The following is a 15,121-nucleotide window of genomic DNA, read 5'->3' on the forward strand; positions in this document are numbered from 1 at the left end:
CAACTGTCCACCTTTTTCTTTCTGCAGACGAGACTTTCAGCTGCAAATCTATTTTTACAGATCGCCATATTGCACTGACAGTTAAACACTGCAAAAGTGGCCTATAGATCATCAGGCACAGAAAGACACTTTCTCAATCACACAGCTCTGCCACAGAGTACGGAAGTTTAAATATTAAAGCGTGAAACCGATCTCCAACCCAGCATCCTGCGCTATACAAAATCATCCCTTTTGCATCACGCATATAGGTATCGACCGTCAGACTCTCATACATATACCGCGAAGACAGACAGCATAAGCACATGCACTGTAGGTATACTGCTCGCAGCACTAGATAATTCTTTCGAGATCGGGCAGTCATGCACCACAGCTGATGGTCACAAGTCATCTGCCCCCAACACATGACCAGAGCGCCCTCAGCAGATTAAAGTCACTCTACAAACTGTTGGAGAAGGTCTGGATCAGTCCTCTTCGACACAAGGGCGTTACTGTTTCTGGTGCAGACCTACTTGCTTGCTTTCAACAACCAGCTCCATACTGTGGGATTACAAGAACATATGTAAATTCACGTGGTTTGTCAGAATATTATACCATTTTTGTGATACTTATCGATATCGAGCACATAGCAATATTGCTTCCTTAGTAGTGTCACTTGTGCATTATAAGCAGTCGTCACCCTGGTGAACGCAACTTCGAACACAGAACACGTCTTCGGATGTAACATGTGGTTGGTCCACCTGCAAGCCCTATACGAGGTGTGACGTGTGGTGGAACTGCCTCTGAACATCGCTCTGGATATATAGTGAGCGGCAGATCCACACTAGAACGCTAATTCAGGTCTACTGTGGGTCCTGGGAGCCATCCGCGACATGTGCAAATACACAGACAAACAGAAAACAGAGCAAACGCACTGAAAATGTGGTATATGTGGGGTGGAGGCGACTGGTCGCAATCGAGTACAGTGTTATACTATGCCTCCCGACCAGTGCATTTGCGTTAGTTATTTACTGAAAAACACTACCTATGATAATAGGTACAGAGTGTGTACAAAATATTAAGTAACACAACAGGTACATGCAAAAGTAATTTATCACATTGCTATTTATACGTAGCAGTCATCACAGCATCTAACATGGTAGGCTATACAATCTGCCAGATCCTTTATCTTATGTAATGGGATAAACACAAAAAAAGTATTGAAAGCAACTCAAATTAAATGGTATTACACAACTGCAAAGTGCATTTAGTATCTAACTGTGCCATAGTGACATAAAAACAATCATATTGTAAATATAAAAGGTAAGCAACGTAAATATATTTTATATTAGCCCAGTAACAAGGTGTACATATACTGACCCACAACTATGTAATGTTAAGGATATATTAAGTTGTAAACCAACCACTGTTTAATTCAGATTGTTTGTCCACTTCAATTTACCCTAAGTGAAGGACATTTGAGTAACCATTTCCAGAGTTATAGCAAATTAGTGGTTTGTACATATTGCTATAGAACTTCATCAAAAAAGGTTGAAAAACTCATAAATTTGATATCAACCTGTTGAGACTCATTGCTGTAATTCTTTGTCGTGGATCCTTTATGGCAGACTCCTCCACATCTAGGTTTGATTCAAGGAAGGCAGAAAGCTGAAAACTGAGTCATCTGCTGCACTACTGAAAGGATGTACTGGTTTTAGACGAAGAAAAGTTGGTGAAGTGCTGAAGTAGATGTCTGGAAAACGTTTCACCTATAACGTTAAAAATAAAACATTAAATTTTTTGATTTGCTTTTTTTTTATATGCAACTCTTCTGAAAAGATTGAGGGAAAACAACTGGTTAAAAACATTTGTGTATATCAAATTGTAAGTCTCGCATAACAGCCTGATGATGTTGAGGTCTTCTTTTCGTGATTGGTCACTTTTATTACGATACATCAAAGTTAGGTTATTAACTGTCTATTTGGAGAATGTTCAGTGAATTAACAGTGAGAATAGCGATTGCTAACTGAAGGAAGCAGAAATTAACAGTATGAAATTATCTTCATCTTTCACAATGCGTATCTCCACACTACTGAGAGATCAGTGTTGCGTTTAACAGGCAGACTGAAAAAAAGTGAATCGGCCGGGAATCCATCCCACAGCTTTCCTGTTTCAATCCACACGCACTACAGCTGGACCAACACACCAAATTAAATCCCACTCACTGCGTTCTTGGGGCACTGCTGCTCTCTCGACATACGGCAGCTGATCGCTAGGTAGGAATGACATCATTTTCACATCTTAGCTTTAACTCACCAGATTTCAGCTGATTTGTACGAAATATTTATAAACTTTGTACAAGAACCTATCTTGCAAATCAGTGTATCAATTAGTTAAAACTGAATCACAATCTCCACAACATTTCCTGAGATTAGCCTGCATATACAGATGGACGCCATCAAGCGACTTCAGTTTGTATATACAGAGATTGTAACGTAATTATCTTTCCATGACGATTCCAAAAGACAATTTTGTTTCCTAACTCTCACTGGAAAGTTTAAATTAAAAATGTTAGCGGAATAGCCGACAAAGCCGATTGTGTAAGTGAGCGACACAAAACTTTCTTGTGTGGCATGCATGTACTGTTGATCAGACAGCATTTGTAGGCCCTTTTGAAGTAATTTCAGGCCTTCATAGGACACAAGCGCTGAGCCCTATATCAAACTGTTCGTCTGGACTTAACCTACTAACAGTCAAACGACGACGTTTTAGTAGCATCTCCATCATCTCTTAACACTATATTTAGAACTTAGCTTTCCTTTCGCAGCCTTCTGTTGCTACATCAGACACGTCAACAAATGACAGCGCAGAGACCTTCGACCCGCTTAGCGATTATACGTAGCACCAGAATTTTCCCGTTTGCTCGGCAACAACTTTGGCTACTGTATGTAGTTGTATGCTTGGCCCATCATTCATCTTACAGACGCACTAAGTTTGCTAACTTTTACCTGTTGCCGTTTGCGCTTCCTTTTTTGGACCGTGAGTACAACATTATTTAAGAGGAACCCAGGCAACTGTTTATTGGCGTTTCTAGTAAAAAAAATTATTAACTTTAATAACCATTGTCGCTATGGTAATATCGTAATCACACTACCGATAAGGTCAGACGTGCTTGTGGCTACAAGGTCTAAAATATTTCTGGGCTGTCGAAGTAGTTGCTCCAGACAGTTTTCGGAAATCGTGTTCAAAAGTATTACACAAGGCTACCTGTTCCTACTACCTGCGGTGAATCCAATAGCCCTTTCAATTTGTCCTTGTTAGGTTACAGTAGCCTCCAATCTGTACTAAGTGCTCTGGGTATCTGTGCACGACTGGGCGTAGAATTGTTTTTGAATGATTCCACAACTGTCACCGTGGAAACGTGTGGTCGGCAACAACAACCGGTAATGAACTCAAGTTCTGCCTCGACAGACACAAAATTTTTTTCGACTATAAGGAAGACTCCGCCACCTATGGCCTCAAAGTGTAGACTGTTAACGGTATACGTTCCATGAGTCACTAAATATTTTTGTGATGTCTACTTCGGGTTTCATCCAGCTCTCTGGTCTGGGAGTAATTTGATGTAAATTCAGGAGCTTCGTTACAAATGCAAAGGCAATTTAGTGTATAATTTTGACAGTCAAATTGTCTTTACTTTGTACGCGGTCTGATTTCGCTTCTACGTATTTGCTGGCCAGCGTTGATCAGAGAACCGCAAAGTACCGCCTAGCGCAAAAAAAAAAGAATATAAATCGCGTGTGCACCCACAAATACTCTTCTACCAGAGTAGCTCCTTCTTTTGTGTAATTCACCACTGTCCTGTCAAGAAGAGTCCTACAGTTCTCCTCCCCCCAACCCGCAGGTCCAGATATCTGATTCGTTCTCGTTGTTAACTGATACGAAAACTTTAGTTTTGTTAGTTTCTAGAAGGTCTAAGACATTGTCCTCTCGCGTTCCTTCTTCAACTACCTGCTGGACGAGACATTGAAATCAAACCCACATGATTCCCTTTTCTGGCATCTGTCTGAAATACGTCAGTCTCCCTTTCTGTATGTGAAAAGTGGCAGTGTCCCATTATTACAACTGTAGGATTAGAAAACTTACTCGTGATGTGTCTCTGAAGCTCTCTGCTGCCACTGTTTCTGAGGCAGGTAGTCTATAAGAGCTTCCGGTTACCCTGTTTCATCAACTTATGATCCTTACGTTTATCCAGACAAATTCACATTGTGTGTCTGTAATGACATCATTAGATGCTATCAAATTCTTTACTGCAGTAAATATGGCCCCACCGTCGGCATCTAACCTAACCTTGAGATATATATCCCATTCTGAATTCAGAATTTAGGTACTGTTCCCTACTGGTTTCATCAGACATTCGATTCTTAATGCCATCTAGGCATCATTACATTTAATAAACGATACTAATTCTGGGACCTTACCGCGGATGTTCCTGGAGTTTATTAATATCTTATTGATCTTGTCCATTTCTGATCTGAGGGGACAAGCTTACTATGAGAGAGATGTGGTTGACCTATCTTCAAAATCGTAAGGCAATTCATCACTGAGTAGAACTGAACAGTGTCTGTACAATTGTTTTTGGTAGTGTTTTTCGATCGTCTGTATATTGTGTGTTAATTTTGCGATGTAGTTTTCCGCCGCTATAATGGGTACAGTTATGAATATTACTCCTGATATTTATACAGATTAGTGAGAAGTGTAATTCGGGGACGATCATCTTACAACTGTCATGTATCAGTGATATTTTTAAAATAATTCATTTCACAAGTTAACAGTTATATTTGTTAAACTAAAGTTGTTTTCATCATCTTAGTTTTGTAAGTGCACTACATATGGTTTTTTCTGTAATTTACAATGGGTCTCTCAAAAGCGACACATGCAGTTACCTAATAGCAAAGCAGCACGTTAACATAGAAATCAGAAGGGTTTAATAAATCCTCAGACGTGTCTACGAACGAAGGACGCAACCAAAAGGAGGACCTGGTGTGTGTCCGGGCTGCCCTCATTTTATGGGCAAATAGAGATCAGATGATCTAGTTGCCGTTTAGTGAAACTGAAAGATATTTAGATTTTCAGTCATACCAATTTAAAGGGATACTCACTATCGGCTATCGCCCATTCCTATTTTAGCAAAGAGCATCTACTTTACTTTGTTGCCCTCACTTGAAATGAGTTGTTGTTTTGTTAATAGGCTCCTAATTGTGGATAAGTCTTTAAAAACAAAGGGGATTAAAACCGAGTTTGACTCGTTCACTACTATTATGGGAAGTTAGAAATATGTACACACTACTATAATAGCCCTACTATCTATGTATATCAGTTTAACGTTAACACTCGACTCGTTATTTGGAGACTGATAGAAATTTGGGCTTACAATATTTAAAATTTTCACGCGGTTGCGGAACAGTGAAATCCTTACGAATAACATGAAATTAAATTAAGTGCATACAAGTACATGTGGATTTGCCTGTGTTGCCCAAAAATCGCGTTGACCAACATAAATATCGCTCTAACGTTGACGGTTGTATTTCTTGAAGAAATTTGCTCAAGTTTCTACCATTACTGGTCCAAGAGGTAAAATATCGCCCATTGCGGTCACCTGGGCAGTATCCAATTATGAAAAATCAGTTCCGATAAGGAAAGATCGGGAAGGGTTTGTGCAGAGCGTAGGATGTATGTGATGACAGCACTTTCTACATTTCTTTCCTTAATAGATTTTATCGGTGGGCTCAAGAATTCTTCTGAGCCGACTGAGCCCTCGATACCCCCTCACACACCGTTCGTGGGAAATCTGTTTACGCTCTTGTACTTGCAATGATACAATAATTGGAATACTTTATCACTTAAGGAAACTGAAGAATTTTATTGAAATGAAAGACATTTTCAACAAAGTTTGAGATTCAGTCGAGGAGTTGGGGACGTTTTGATGTGCTGAAGGAACTCTGACCTGGTTTCAGACAAGCCATGAACTTAAATACAAGATTGTAGTAGGAGAAAGATAGTTGTTGCCAAAAGAGATTTGAATCCGTTTATGTTTATAAGTGAATTACTTGTTAAATTTAAAATTTTTTGCGTTAAGAAAGTGATCATTACATAAGCAGACTAAGATGTGTTGTGTTAGCAAACTGGCAATGAATTATAGGGAAATTTTAATTTGTTTGGCAGTAGGCTGAAGTCATCATATATATGTATATATTTTATTTGCGGTTTGCTTTTTCTCTGTATTTGAAACCAAACTGCAAATTATATATATATGTATAATGTAGAAATAAATGTTTTTCCAGAATAAATGAAATACATGAGCCTTTTAAAAGTTCTCTTTAACAGATTATACCTCACCTTCTGCAAAATCCTGGCCAAGTCCTTGAACGAACTCGTTAGGTATAGAGCGGAACTAACGATCGTTAGCTAACCCTTTGTCCATTTCGTCATATGAGCAGACGCCGTTGGCATTTGTGTGTCGTCAGTACTTCAGGCGAAGTCATAAAAAAAAAAGAAATCTGTCAGACACCCACACGGTTTTCGTCTATGGTTATTAATGTGTTTTGAATCGTGCTCCGACTAGCACAATAATGAATCGAATGGATCGCCCGACTAAGCAAACGTGGACCAGAACAGAATGGGAAACATCGTCGTCTTTACGTTCAAGAAAGAATGGAAGCAGGTATAAATCAACTGTGTTCAACTATTGATACACGTAGAGCTCAGTTACACGCTACTCGACTAAACAGTCTTTCAAATGACTATCAACCTAGTCCAAGGCAGAGACTTAATGTAATTCGTTTCTTAGTCTGTGGTGGCTGTAAATTCGAAAGGTAACAGCAGTAACAGTTTTATTTACATGTGTCTCTCATTTGCAGGGGTAGTCGACGTTTCATAATATTATTGTATAGGAAGCAGCTCGTTTTGTATTATCACGTTATAGGGGAGAGAGTGTGGCAGATATGATACACGAGTTGGGATGGAAGTAATTACAGCATAGACGTATTTCGTCGCGGCGAGACCTTTTTACGAAATTTCAGTCACCAACTTTCTCTTCCGAATGCGAAAATATTTTGTTGAGCTCAACCTACATAGGTAGGAATGATCATCAAAATATAATAAGAGAAATCAGAGCTCGAACAGAAAGGTTTAGGTGTTCGTTTTTCCCGCTCGCTGTTCGGGAGTGGAATAGTAGAGAGATAGTATGATTGTGGTTCGATGAACCCTCTGCCAAGCACTTAAATGTGAATTGCAGAGTAGTCATGTAGATGTAGATGAACCCAAATAACATCATTCGATTGCATAAATGCTTACACTACTGAAAAATTATTTTCTCAAGAACAGGATCCCAGTCTGTTTAAATCAGCACAACCTCGTTAGATTGATGATCCCAGTCTGTGAATGTGCCGACTGATACTACCGGATTTTAGTTAGTGCGTCCATCAGAACACATGTGGTCCTGTTACTTATATCACTGTTTTCTAACATTATGTACCACATATTCCCAGAATTACATTTTAGGCCTTCCATAAACTTGTAGAACTTTAGACTAGTACCATGAGGCAACTGTTATCTTTAATAACGAACACAGGAGTATGTAAATTATTGAAATACTGAATGATGATAAAATGTATCAATGCATAATCGAAATATGGATAAGAAGAGACCATTTGACACATATAAAGAATGAAATACTATTGTCTAGGATAAGATGAAGGGTTTGGCCATATGATGTGGCTGGGGTGTGGTCTGGGCGGCGCCAACGTCACTTCCTTCTTCCTTGTTCTGTTCTCCTAGTACAGAACGGAATCGTTTCGGGTGCACATAGGGCTGGGCATCAAGTAAAATTGTCAACTGGAAAAAAGTTGTGTAGTTAATATTTTATTCGTTTTTCTGCATTCTGCCGCTATTGGCTAAAATAACGAGTGGTTATACACAAGGCGTGGCCAGCTCGTAGTCTGGTCGGCGCCAACGTCCGCTACCTCCTTTCGCATTCGTTATCCTAATACAGAGGGGAATCGTTTCGGGTACACGTCACTGTGGGCACCATGTTTAACTGTCAAATGAAAAAAAATGCGTAATTAACTTTTTGTTCGTTTTTCTGCAATCTACGGCTATTGTCTAAAATAACGAAGGGTTGCAGACAAGGCGTGGCCAGGGCGTGGTCTGGTCGGCGCCAGCGTCCGCTACCTCTTTCCGCATTCTGTTATCCTAATACAGTGGGGAATCGTTTCGAGTACACGTCACTGTCAAATGAAAAAAAAAACCTAGTTAACTTTTTCTTCGTTTTTCTGCGACCCACAGCTACTGGCTAAGACAACGAGGTGTTGTACACAAGGTTTGGCCAGGGCGTGATCTGGGCGGGGCAAACGTCCGATTCCTCCTTCCGCATTCTGTTATCCTAACAATGAGAGGTATCTTTTCGGGTACACGTCGCAGTGCATCAAGTGGAAAAAATTAAAGTTCCATTGTTAATTTTTTGTTCATTTTTTTTGCATTCCATAACTAGTGGTTGCCTCAGGCATGGATATGTGTCATGTCTTCGGGTTAGTTAGGTTTAAGTAGTTCTAAGTTATAGTGGACTGATGAGCTCAGATGTTAAGTCTCACAGTGCTCATCGCCATTTGAATCATTTCTTGGTGACAAAGCATGGCGAGACCATGGTCTTACCCCTACCGCGTTGGTTTCTCGTAGTACAGAGCGGAATCGTCAGGGATGCACATTGCGGTGAACATCAACGTTTAACTGTCAACTGGAAAAAAATGCTGCGTAGATACATTTTTGTTCGTTTTTCTGCATTATGTGACCATTGCCTAAAATAACACTACTGTGGCCCACATGGTACTTTATACCAAATATGTCCAAAATACCTGAATTGTGTTTCATCTGATTTGCACGAAGCCTACATAACGTAGCTGTGCTCCAGAACAGGGCGGACAAGCACGGTGTAAGCTGTCTCTTTAGTAGATCTGTGGCACCTTCTAATTCTTCTGTCAATGAATCGCAGTCTTTGGTTTGCTCTATCCACAATATTACCTGTGTGATCGTTGCAAAGTATGATATTCGTAATTGTAATCCCTAGGTATTTAATTGAATTTACAGCCTTCAGATTTATGTGACTTATCGCGTAATCGAAATTTAGCAGTTTTCTTTTAGTACTCATGTGAATAACTTCACACTTTTCTTTATTCAGGGCAGGTGGCAATTTTCGCACTAGACATACATCTTATCTAAATTTGTTTTGGTCCTCTGATGACTTTACAAGACGTTAAATGATAGCATCATCTACAAATAATCTAAGAGCGCTACTCAGATTGTCTCCTATGTCATTAAGATGGCTCAGGAACAAAAGAGTGCCTGTAACACTTCCTTGGGGAACACCGGATATTACTTCTGTTTTACTAGCTGACTTTCCGTCTATTACTACGAACTGTGACCTCTCTGACAGGAAATCACGAATCCAGTTGCACAACTGAGGCTATATTCCATAGGCAGGCAGTTTGGTCAGAAAACGCTTGTGAGGAACAGTGTCGAAAGCCTTCTGGAAATCTAGAAATATACAATCAGTTTGACATCCCCTGTCAATAGCACTCGTTATTTCATGCTAGTTGTGTTTCACAAGAAGAATCCGTGCTGACTATGTGTCAATAAATCGTTTTCTACTTTATATTTCATAATGTTCGAACACGGTATATGTTCCAAAACTCTACTGCAAATCGACGTTAGCGATATGGGCCTGTAATTCAGTGGATTACTCCTATTTCCATTTTTGGGTATAGGTGTGATTTCAGCAGTTCTCCAGTCCATAGGTATGGATCTTTCTGTGAGCGAGCGGTTTTATATAATTGCTAAGTATGGAGCTATTGTAACAGCATATTCTGAAAGGAACCTGACTGGTATACAATCTGAACCGGAGGTTTTTCCTTTATTAAGTGATTGAAGCTGATTTGCTACACCGAGGACATATACTTCTATGTTTCTCATATTGGCAGTTGTTCTTGATTGAAATTCAAGAATATTTACTTCGTCATCTTTGGTGAAGGAGTTCCGGAAAACCATGATTAATAACGCTGCTTTATCGGCACTGTCATCAGTGACTTCACTGTTGTTATTGTGCAGTGAAGGTATTGATTGCGTCTTGCCACTGGTGTGCTTTGTGTATGGCCAGAATCTCTTTGGATTTTCTGCCAGATATCGGGACAGAATATCATTGTGGAAATTATTAAAAGCATCTCGGATTGAAGTATGCTCTGTATTTCGAATCTCTGCAAAACTTTTCCAGTATTGGGGATTTTGCATTCTTTTAATTTTGCATGTTTTTTTCGTTACTTCTGCAACAGCGATGTTACCCGTTTTGTCTACTATGAGGAATCAGTACCATAACTTATTAATTAATTTGGCATGTATCTCTCAATTGCCGTCGATAGTATCTCCTTGAAACTATTTCACATCTTTTCTACACTTACATGATCAGATCCGAAGGACTGTAGACTGTCTCTTAAAAAGGCGTTAAAGCATTTTTATCAGCCTTTTTAAATACTTATTGCGTTTCTTTTTGATGGTTGTAGGTGTTACGATATTCAGCCTAGCAGCAACTTCCTTGTGATCGCTAACCCTATATTCGTCGCGATACTCCCTATTTGTCCATTTGTTTCTAAGAGGTCAAGTATACTTTCGCAACTATTTACGCTTCGAGTGGGCTCATGAATTAATTGTTCAAAATAATTTTCTGACAAAGCATTCAGTACAATTTCGGATGACGTTTTATGCCTGCAGTCGGTTTTAAACGTACAATTTTTCCAGCATATCGAGGGTAGATTGAAGTTACCACCGTCTATAATTGAATGGGTGAGGTACCTATTTAAAATGAGACTCAAATTTCTTTGAACTGTTCAGCAACTATGCCTTCTGAGTCGGGAGGTCGGTAAAACGATCCAATTAACAAATTAGTGCGATTGTCAGGGATAAACTCTACCCATACTATTTCGCAGGAACTATCTACTTCAATTTCACTATAAGGTAAACTACATCTGACAGCAATAAATATTCCACAACCAACTGTATTTAATCTATTCTTTCTGAACACTGTTAGATCGTTTGAAAAAAATTCGGCTAAACTTACTTCTGGCTTTAGCCAGCTTGATGTACCTATTACTATTTGAGCTTTCGATTAAGGGTTGGAGCTCTTGTTGTTTACCAACACAGCTACGACTTTTGCAACTGCAATACCGATCGTTTCTACAAATGGCTTAGTGTGCTTTACCTGCCATGGATGGACGCTCTTTCTGGGGTTTCATGAGACCCTCTAATAAAAAAAAAAGCCATAATCTCATCCACGCAGCCCCCGCTAATCGTGTAGCCGCTTCCTGTGTATAGTGGGCTCCTGACATATTAAGCGGAATCCGGAAACCCACCACACAAGGCGCAAGTGAAGGAATCTGCAGCCCACATGGTCACAGAACCGCCTGAGCCTCTGATTCAGACCCTCCATCCAGCTCTGCACCAAAGGACCACAGTCAGTTCTTCCGACGATGCTGCAGATGCTGAGCTCTGCCTTAATCTCGGAAGTAAGACTGGCAGCCTTTACCATTTCAACTAGCTGCCCAAAACCAGAGAGAATTTCCTCCAATCCAAAGTAATTGGTATCGATATGAGCCATCACCTGCAGTTAGCTACGCAGTGTACCCTTCATGGCATCTGGAAGCACCCTATCCACACCGGTATGCACACAGAGTGCACACTGGCTTCTTTCCCCTCTTTGTCAGCCATGATCCTGAGGGGCCCGATTATGCGCCTAATGTTAGAGATCCCAGCTACCAGCAAACCCACTTCCTGTGAATTCTCAGACCTTGCGGGATGAGAAGCTTCCTCTGGAACAGTGTGAACGACTGCATCAGGCCTTGAGACTTTGTCAGCCACAGATACCGCCTGAAACCTGTTCATCAAACGAATCGAGGAGGCCCTACAATCGGCCCCTCATAAAGTCTTTCGCTGCCTGACAGACTTTGGAATGATCTCCTACTCGACTACGGGTGACAGGTCAACTGCAGTGCAGGCAGTACCTGGGACAGCCACAGCAGTGGACCGATTGGGGGACATGTGGGACATGCTTGATGTCCCTCGCATCCCCGTGTCCGACTCCCCCCCCCCCCCCCCCCCGCACACACACACACACACGCTGATGCCCCTCGGCAGCAGCCTCAAGCAGTCTGACAAAGCTAACAGGGCCAACAGCTATGAGTGGAGAGTCAGAAACTCAGCTCGCATCTGTACACAGCAATGACGGCTCCTATCCATTACTGAGCTCTCACCTGTTTGAAGCTCTTAAAATGTGTAACAAACGAACGGCGTATTTGCAGCAGGAAGCAGGAATTCGAAGTGCTCTATCGACACTGAGCTACACTAACCAAAAGAAACAAAACATGTACGATACGAGGGTCGCGAACAACGGCGGTACTGTACGCTACTCTGTTATTGAAATAAAAGGTTGTGACTAGTAAGCACTCAAGCATGCAAGGAATTACAAAAATAACTAGTAACTACACAGGTATCTGTAAATAAGTAGCTCCTGTTGGAAGCTCGTAAAAAATATATAACAAACGAACAGTGTACTCTCCTTATTGGCAGCCGGAAGTCGCGGTGCTCTATCACTGACGCTCTAACACATGAAGAGTTTTTAAAATTGAAGAATGTTTATCGCCAATAGTTCTGTGTGCAATTGATAGGGATTGTAACGAAACCATGAACATATTTGTTCTGGATCAAGGTTGGAATCCGTATATGTGCCTTTCTTTGAGATCTAGAGGGGTTTGCAATTTTGCAGAAAACAACAAAATGATCGAACTATGTCGTTCCGAGTGGGTCTCATACCTCGAAAAAAAAATCTGAATTCGAATTCCAGACCAGCATCAAAGTTTTCTGTCTCAGTTCAAAGTAAAATAAGAAGCCTGAGACCTTAAATGACATTTGGCTCATTAAATAAAATAAAGTTTCTAGTGCAAGGAAGCTCACTGACGACACAATTTCTGTTTGCCGCGACTTCCGCCTATGTTATGACCAAACCTAAACAGGCTATGCCCCAGATGGTAGAGAATGGATATCAGGTTTGTAGTACAAATTCTTAACTACGGTGCAACTTAACGTTCTTCACTTATCACTACTACAGGTGGAGGAGATCTGATCCTTTGTGTTTAAAATACATGCTAGAAGTGAAAATCGAACCGATACCTCGCAACTATGAAACTGAAAATCACTCCTCAAGACTACTGAAGACCACTTTTGCTACATTGATTGTTATGTCTAGCGTAATAGGCGCTTAGCTTACAAATTAGACACGGTGAAAAAATTCATTTCTCTATTAACTAATTAATTATCAGCAGGCTTCTAACACGGAAATTATGCTAGTCTCAAGTTAGCGGGATGTAGAGACGCTTTTTGGTATCATAGCCTCGATTCGAAGCCATTTTGAAATTTTAACTGTTTCAAGTAATTTCTTAGGTCGACATATACCATTGCACAGTATGAAGTTAGCAAATACGTCTATTATTACTGCCGTTATCGCTATTAAATTTTTAATTCTGCTGCTGCTGTCGGCGTGCTTCAGAAAGAATGTAATGTTTTTTGGTCATTTTTAGATGCAGTTCCCAAAAAATTGTTGAATATTTAGTTCGCAACAAATCGATGCGGTGTTCTGTGACAACTGTACTGTAACGAGTAGTTATTTAGTTCTTTCCATCTGTAATGAAGACTTTTCAAGTTAATATCGCATATCTCCAGTTATTCTTAGACAACATTAAAATGAAATTAGCTGATGAACACGATACTACATAAGACAAATTGCATTGCATTACTTCAATAACTTGCGTTTAGCAGCGACGCTTGTAAATTGCTAAGACTGGCAGTAAACGCCACTTTCAGACAGAGGTTTTTCGTATTTTTTGTTAATTCATATCTAGTGTTCATTATTTCCATTTGGTCGAAGCCACTTATTTCAAATACAGGAAAGAAAAAAATACTGCGGAAGATCAACAGTTTTTCGTTGTAATACACTCATTCTACGTGGCCCCTGTTCATATTTTCGCAGAATTACTCTAATTGTAATATCACTTCAACACTGCAGAAAAATCTTTCATCGTGGCAAAACTCACATCCGACTCAGAGGGCTTATACTTAGTTGCCAACCTTAAAGTCTAGCTCTGTGGAACGACAGTTTCAGTAAAGTGCTGTTGCGAAGGCTGTTTAGCACTGGTATTTCTCACCGGGAAATACGTAATTGATTTATTCGACTCCATACGTATACTGCAAGAGTAATTTCGTGTGGAAGCAATGCTTACGAACTGCAGTATTGAATTGTGCCATGGCCTCCATTTCTATAAATTCCTGACCTAAACTGGCTCCGCGTCATTTCAAACGCCAGGTACTGCAACGTCTTACTGACACCAACAGGTGTGCGTACTACAAAATTCGTAGTTTCTTTCATGTGTTTTTTCAATGACTGAAATAAAAGTCACATGACCGCTACATTAGGGGCTACATTTCGTTGTTCCTTTCGTTCTGGGAGATGAGTATTCTGGGTAGTAATCTTTTCCCATTCTAACCAGCGAAATGCAGAAAAATGTGGCCAGTAATCGCTTAACAAACTGCTATTTAGTGGTGTTAAGATAATTTATTTTAACTTTGTTGTAGGTGAAGGAATTTAGTTTAATCTTAAAGCAACTTAAGCGTGAACGCTCGCAAATTTACCGAATTAAAAAAGGTTATTGTCAAGGTAGGAAAATGTTTGGGAAACAAAATTTGCCTATGAAACATTCTGGAGAATTAAAACCGTGTGCCGGACCGAAACACTAACTCGGTATCACACGTTGTATTCCTCAAACTGTGTAAATGATAGGTTGAATCTGAGTTTAACTTCTTAAGGTATTCCACAGCTAAAAATACAAAACGATCAATAATAAAAAAAAACTCCAGGCAGAGCAACATGATCTGCACCACAACGTGAATCTACATTTTACCTTCAATGTCTGGAAACGGTGTCCTAATTATCACTTCATATGATGTGTAGGGACACATACATTTACATCACATCATCCTCTAAACAATACTCACA

Source organism: Schistocerca gregaria, chromosome X (assembly GCF_023897955.1).
Source record: "Schistocerca gregaria isolate iqSchGreg1 chromosome X, iqSchGreg1.2, whole genome shotgun sequence".
In the NCBI taxonomy this organism is placed as follows: domain Eukaryota; kingdom Metazoa; phylum Arthropoda; class Insecta; order Orthoptera; family Acrididae; genus Schistocerca; species Schistocerca gregaria.